The sequence below is a fragment of the Corvus brachyrhynchos genome, unplaced genomic scaffold (assembly GCF_000691975.1).
Source record: "Corvus brachyrhynchos isolate BGI_N302 unplaced genomic scaffold, ASM69197v1 scaffold99, whole genome shotgun sequence".
Classification (NCBI taxonomy): domain Eukaryota; kingdom Metazoa; phylum Chordata; class Aves; order Passeriformes; family Corvidae; genus Corvus; species Corvus brachyrhynchos.
In genome coordinates, this window is record NW_008239778.1 from 1,425,790 (window position 1) to 1,432,446 (window position 6,657).

Below are 6,657 nucleotides of genomic sequence, written 5' to 3' on the forward strand. Positions count from 1 at the left end.
TCCCAACAATCCAGCCAGGAGCAGATCCCGGAGCGCGGCACGCAGCTGGATTCGGCAGCGCTGCTGCTCCGAGCGTGCGAGCCCAAAGGAAGGGAATCTGGCCACGCACCAGCATTTTAATGAAGGAAGTGACATCCATTTACCACAGAGCAGAGAGTAAACAGGGCAGCCCGCCGGGGCAGGGTGCAAGGCAGAGCAGGAAAAAGCTGCAATGGGGCCGCAGGCGTTCAGCACAGCCACACACAGCTCTGCTGAAACGCCAGCACCTTCAATTAGTGCTGAGCCCAGAGAAGCACCAAAAGTCACTTCCCACTTGCGTGGTACAGAGCAAACCATCGTGCAGACAAAGCCCCTTTTATGCTGCTATAACCTGGTTTACATTGAGTAAAGCATTTGCCAGGTAAGCCCTTGGAAAACTGGCTTAGCTGAGAGGAAAATTACGAGTTCTTATATACATGAGAAAAACCCAGCAGGTATTCTAAGAGCATTTTGCAGCTGTACCAGTGCTTATCAGCATGCTCAGAGTAATCTGCAAGCTTACTCCCAGCAACCCTTGATGCTGTTTGGGAGGTTTACAGACAGATCTCCACCTGAAATCCCACCAGCACTGTTACAAGCACAAAGGACCTCAGCTTCGAGCACCTCTTTGAAACTAGAGAGCTGCAATTCCCATTTGAAAATGGAGAAAACTGGTTTAGAAAGCTGTGGGATTTAGAGAGTGTTGCCCAGAAAGCTAATTCAAAACAGACACCACCTTACTTGACTCCCAGCTTTGCACCTGGAATTGCAAACTCGATGCTTCCCCACTTTCCCTCTCCTCTGCAGCACAAGCAACACCATTTTAATTGGTGTTTCCCCCATTTTAACATTAGAAGCTTGGAAATTTCCCCCATTTTAACATTAGAAGCTTGGAAATCCTGTTTTGTAAGGAACTGGATACCTGGCCTGAGTATTATTTTAATATAAGCTGTTTATTTTGACCCAAAGTTGCATTTTATATATTGAAAAAATATTTAGATTAAAAGCTCTTCTTGCTATTAACTGTAATTAGGTCTCAAGACATGGGCCAAGATGGAAAGTCAACCACCTTTTTCCTTTGCAAGTTAGTGACATTCTTCCAGCAATTTCACACAAAACAAAACAAAGTGATTAATGAACTCATGTGATTTTAGAAAATTATTTTTCTTACCCAGTCTATCTCAATTCCTTAGTCCCATACCTCTTCCCAAAGAATGTGCTGTGACCTCAGACTTATCTCCCTTCCACTCTCCTGTTATGCTGAAAAACAGTTCAAAAAGCTGCTGTGCTCTCTCACACTGGTTTATATTCATCAGCAAGACTGAATTAAGTCAGTCGTAATATATAGCAGGAACCAAGTCAGGAGGAGAAGAAAGGAGACTCTGGAGAAGTAAGATTCCAGAGTACTGTTTTGTTACCATTCCCAGCATCCTGCATGGGTGGATGTGTGTCTCTATCCTTAGTCTCACGCCCAAAAGTGTCACTGAAGGTGGAAGCTCTCCACCAAAATGTCAGCAAGGAGCAGTCCATGAATCCTGAACTATCCCCTACCAACTCAACCAGTCCTTTTCATTCTGGAGAAAGAGGTTCATTCCTATCCTCACAGGTTTTCTTGGATTCAGCTGCATGGGTCATTGCTAAAACTGTAATTGCAATAGGTAGCAATAAATTGCTCAATGAAAACCTGAACATTTAAATAACTGTGCAGCTTCCCTAACCAGCCCTACTCCAGGGAGGATTGTTATTCCATGCCATCCAGATTTCATCCTAAAACCCACCTAGACCACTCTTCCATGACAGCCACGTGGCAATAGCTGGGGGAGGTTTCCAGGATGTGTGCCCACCTGGAAGCCAGAAAGTGGCTCCAAAGGCACAGCAGGAGCTTTTCAGGGAGTCCTCCTCCTCTCCACACTACAAATACCTCCCTCTCTCAGCAAATTTTACAATGCCCAGAATAGAACCTTGCTGAAAATAAGTTTCTGCTGTGCTGCAAAACACTGCTGTGAACTAAGTGACTTCAGTGTTTGGGTATTGCAAACAAACAGGAGCAGATCCACAGTTTAACCACAGAACAGCTTTGAATCCCCTCTGCTGGAAGGTGATTTCACCATGGAAGAAGGTAACCACTGTCAGAGGGTTTAATGATACCCTTCTCCTAAATGGGGGAATTCAGGGAGCTGGAGAAAAAAGGGGAGAAGAAAGGATATAAATTTGCATTTTCATCACATCTCGAGTTCCCAACTTCAGGTAAAAAGAGATCAAGCTATTTCCATTGAAATCCTTGGCCCCAAAGGCCTGTGATGACAACTACACATCTTGTTTCATTATGACAACTGGATTAATTACATATTCACCAACAGTTCATCTTTGGAATGAAGCACAAGCATATGGGGGCAGTTGAAGGGAGAAGAGAGAGGTGCATTATCCCAGATTCAGCTCCTCAAACTGGAGGTTGGACAGAATCAGCCAGAATTCCAGTAAGTTTCCCTGAAATTGGGATTGCAGTTGGCCCTAAAGCTCCATGGACTCTGGGCTATCACTGTGTCCCAGGCACCCCAAACTGAGAGTGTTTGCTGATAAATTACAACACCAGTTAGAAATCCTGAAAATTACTTGTCATGCCAAACTATGGGTTTATTTTTAACCAGGAAACTTCTAAATTTCACCCCTCCAAAATCAAAATATAGCCTCAAAATTCTTTGCATGCCAAACCTACTCTTCTCCCCACCTTATTCCAGGAGCTGCTGGTAGAAAATCAACCTAAACCCCATGGAATTTATACAAGTGGAAAAGTGTACATGCAGTGGGACTGCAGGCACCACAGCTCTGTGCAGAGTGGCAGGCAACCTCTAACCTATTTAACTGGAGCCTGAAACAACATAATTTTTATTTGGCTGGACTGAAACAGATCTGGATGTATATAACTGAGGCACATCATAACAAGTGCAAACACTGCAGACTCATTTCATAGCTATGCCTATTCCAAATTAATCTGAATTCAAATCCAAACTAGGTGCTGAAATAGAACAAAATGCAGCTGCAGATCTTCTCCCTCGGCACACACGTACAAACACGAGCACAGCCATCACATCCGACACGGTGTGGGAAGCTCTGCCCTCCCAGGCTGCAGAAACACTTAGAAATTAGTCAGCAGTTAAAAAAAGGTCCAGGATGTTGAATACACACCTGAGGACTGGTTTTGTTCCTGAGATAACAAAAGGTAATGCCATTAAAAAGTGAGTTTATTTATAGTTTAGTCACCTTATCTGTCGACAAGGGAAAACATCCCTCTTATCTGAAGGAAGTTAATACAGGTGGAACTTTGAGAGGGACTTTGAAGTTGTACTCTTAAAGCATTTCCATAAATATTATTTTTGTGCCAATCTCCATTTAGCATGGAAGCATTTGAAATTCAGAATTGCAGCCCTGGAGAAGAGCTCGAAAACTGAGGGAAAGTTCAAGCCTTACTACCCAGTGTCTGCTATCAGGACTAGCATGAACTCTCTACAGCATTCATGGGACAGATGTTGTGGAAAAGTCCATTTCCAGCCATTTGCAGTGTTTGTTTCTAGGGCTAAAAGGTTCTACATTGGTTCCTTTACCACCATCCTTGTTCCACTGCTGTGCCTCTCTCTCCCTCCAGCCTCAATATCTGCAGAGCATTAAGGACTGAGAAATCCAAAACAAAGCAGCCTGAAATCTTGGCTTTATTCAAACAAACATGAACAAATCCAATAGCCATCTGGTCCCATGGTTGTGGTTACTGAGTTGAGGGGGCACATCCTGAGGAGATTCTGCAAGAGCTCACACAGGAGCTCACAAACCATTCAAGTAAACATTTGTCTCTGGGAACTAAAGCCATGATCCAAAAAAAATAGGTAGTTCTCCTTTATTGCTACATCTCTTTCTCTCTCTCTATATATAACGGCAGAACATTCAAGTTCTTTGTCAAGCCTTTTCATCACCTGTGTGAAGCACCAACAGAGGCAGGACCGGCATCCTTTGATGGCAGAGCTCACCTAAACCCACCCAATTCATGGGATCAAACAGAAAGTGCTGAACGTGGAATCACTGCAGGATCCAACCTGCAGGGAATGTATTTTTACCAAAGACTGAGAGGACAGGAGGTAAGGAAAGCTTCAGACAGGGACCTGCATCTCCTGGATTCCCTACCTTTGTCACAGAGGGGAAATTTCCCATATATGGCCCAAGCCAACAGGGTCACATTTCAGTGCAGGCTCTTGGCAAGCCCAGACATTCAGACATCATGAGTCAGTGCTCCAGAATCACTGGGGTTTATAAACCAAAAAATCTACTTCATTTGGGGTTTTTTTAATTCACCTTCTGTTGGGGTTTTTTTCCTCAACCTTTGCAGTACACAGGCACCATCACATTTTAATTTTGCTTCTCTGTAACTGGCAGGAGCATTTCTTTCCATTCTGGGTTTTCTTTTGCTTTGCAAAATGACAGACAAGATTTTCATATTGGACTAAATCATGGTATTGGGACATGAGGAATAAAACCAGACCAACTATCATGGAGATTTGGAACAGATATAAAGCTGTCTTGTACTTTCACATAGCCCTCTAACAACAAAGACTTATTTTTAAAATAAAACCTCAAAACATCTTCACTTCCGTCCTCAGATCCCAAACAAACAACAATTTATCTGGTATTTCAGCACAAGCAGACATGACTGCCGCCAGTAAGAAGCTCCCTATGACAATATTTTCCACCACTGACCTGATAACATCAACATGACCTTTCTTCTCTTTTGAACTCTACTTTTCCCAGTTCAATAGTTCAGCAGAAACTGACCCATTTTTTGACTACACAAACAAAATCAGATACCAGACATTCCATTTTAAAAAGAAATTGTAATCTGCATTTCAAGAAATACCATTGTGTTGATAATTGGGATAATTTTCAGATTAGTAATGGGACAAATGGGGGCAAATGTGGGACAATTCAGGGTGAGGATTTTTGGTTTCAGTCTCCAGCTCTGTCAGTTTGGGCCACTTCAGTTCTCTGTGCTTGAGTTTTCCATAAGCAAAATACAGGTAATGCCCCATCAGGGAATGGAATCAATATTTCATTTCTTTAAAGCAGTACTGTATTCATAATGGAATTAAATACTTTCAGAGAACTACAGAGCTCATGGAAGGGAAGAAATGCTGAGAGTGAACAACCTCCTCGCACTTGTGCAGAGCATCCTAACAATTTTACGTTAGAACAAAACACATAATATTTTTAAAAAACCAGGACAAAGCAAGATAATATTTAAAAAAAAAAAAAAAGACAAAGCAAGATAATTTTGAGGCCAAATTAGTGTTTCACACATGTACAAAAGACAATGCAAGTCCCATTCATTTTTTGGTGGTTTATTTTTTGGTTGGAATTGGTTTGAAGGCTTTCCCAGTTCACAATGAAAATTATGGTCAACGTGCAGAATAAAATAGTGCTCAAAGTTTTTTGCTTAAAGGGACATTTCAACTTAAAAGTGTCACTGACAAATGTGGCCTTGTTAAAAAAAACCAACAAAACAAAAAAAAGACAAACATTCTTGGGACTTGAGACAAGATAAGGTGTGAAGGAGGCAGCACGCTGTCAAACTGCTGGTTAGGAAAACATCAAGGGTTTTCAATTTCAAATCTGTTGTGCATATTGTAAAAACTCTCTTTTCCTTAGGAGTTTAGAAGATTTGGTCAATACATTTAATCTGTTTCCTCCATAATCAAGTATTAAGGCTGATCAGGCAAGCACACAGGGGACAGTAATACCCTTTTCTTCACATTTTCTTTTATTAGGGGAATTTTTAGGAAATGCTACCATGGACTAGATTTAATTTCAAGCCTGCAGCTCTTATTCCTGCGAGAGAGATGAAAGCTTTAGCTCATGTTCTTAAGAGCCACATCCAGAAGTAAAAAAGCAAGCTCAGGCCTCCAGAACAATGTCTAACCAAGCGACTTTGGCTTTGGGCAGAGCAGCACTGAGGGAGACAGGCCTCATTCCAAGAACGATCATCTTACTTCCCTCAGACAAAGTAAAGCCTTTCATGAATCAGGCTGGGCTCTGGCCTACATTCTGTTGTATGAAAAGGCTTCATTATATGCAGTTGAACACATTGTTTGAAAACCTGATATAAATGGCCTTTACCACAGCAAGAGCTGAACAAACTGAAATCGTGCAATGTTGAGGGTTCCAAGGGACCAAAATGGCAAAACTGTAATAAATGTGTTGTGTGTTATCTCTAAAACACACATAGTTTAAACCTTGAAATAGGTTTTCACTCCTGGCAGAGTTCAGAGGTGGTATCAGGGTGATCAGATAAGGTTATTTGCAGATTTAAGGTGTCTCTGAAGGTAGATAAAAAGAAATGCTGCAAGTGCTTTGTTTCTAAGTGTGTTATTTTGCCATACACATGTAGTCATTTACAGGTGCTTTGAATCCCAGCTGCACACCTTGTAGGCATTCCAAGTCGCTCCTGAAGCCCAGCAGCGAGCTGAACAACGTATTTCAATTCTTTCCAGGAATTCCTTCACTCAGAATGACATTCCTGACTTAGGTATTTTACACTGCAAAAATCTGTCTGTGATTTGTATTCAAGTCAGAGGAGCAAGTAACAAATAGTATAAATAA

The 6,657-nt window shown here is 41.8% G+C and overlaps 1 protein-coding gene across 3 annotated transcripts in view; it reads right to left on the minus strand.

Annotated features, from left to right (window-relative positions):
• RFFL (ring finger and FYVE-like domain containing E3 ubiquitin protein ligase) overlaps positions 1-6,657 on the minus strand; it is a 30,049-nt gene that overhangs the window by 18,709 nt on the left and 4,683 nt on the right. The window lies entirely within an intron of this gene.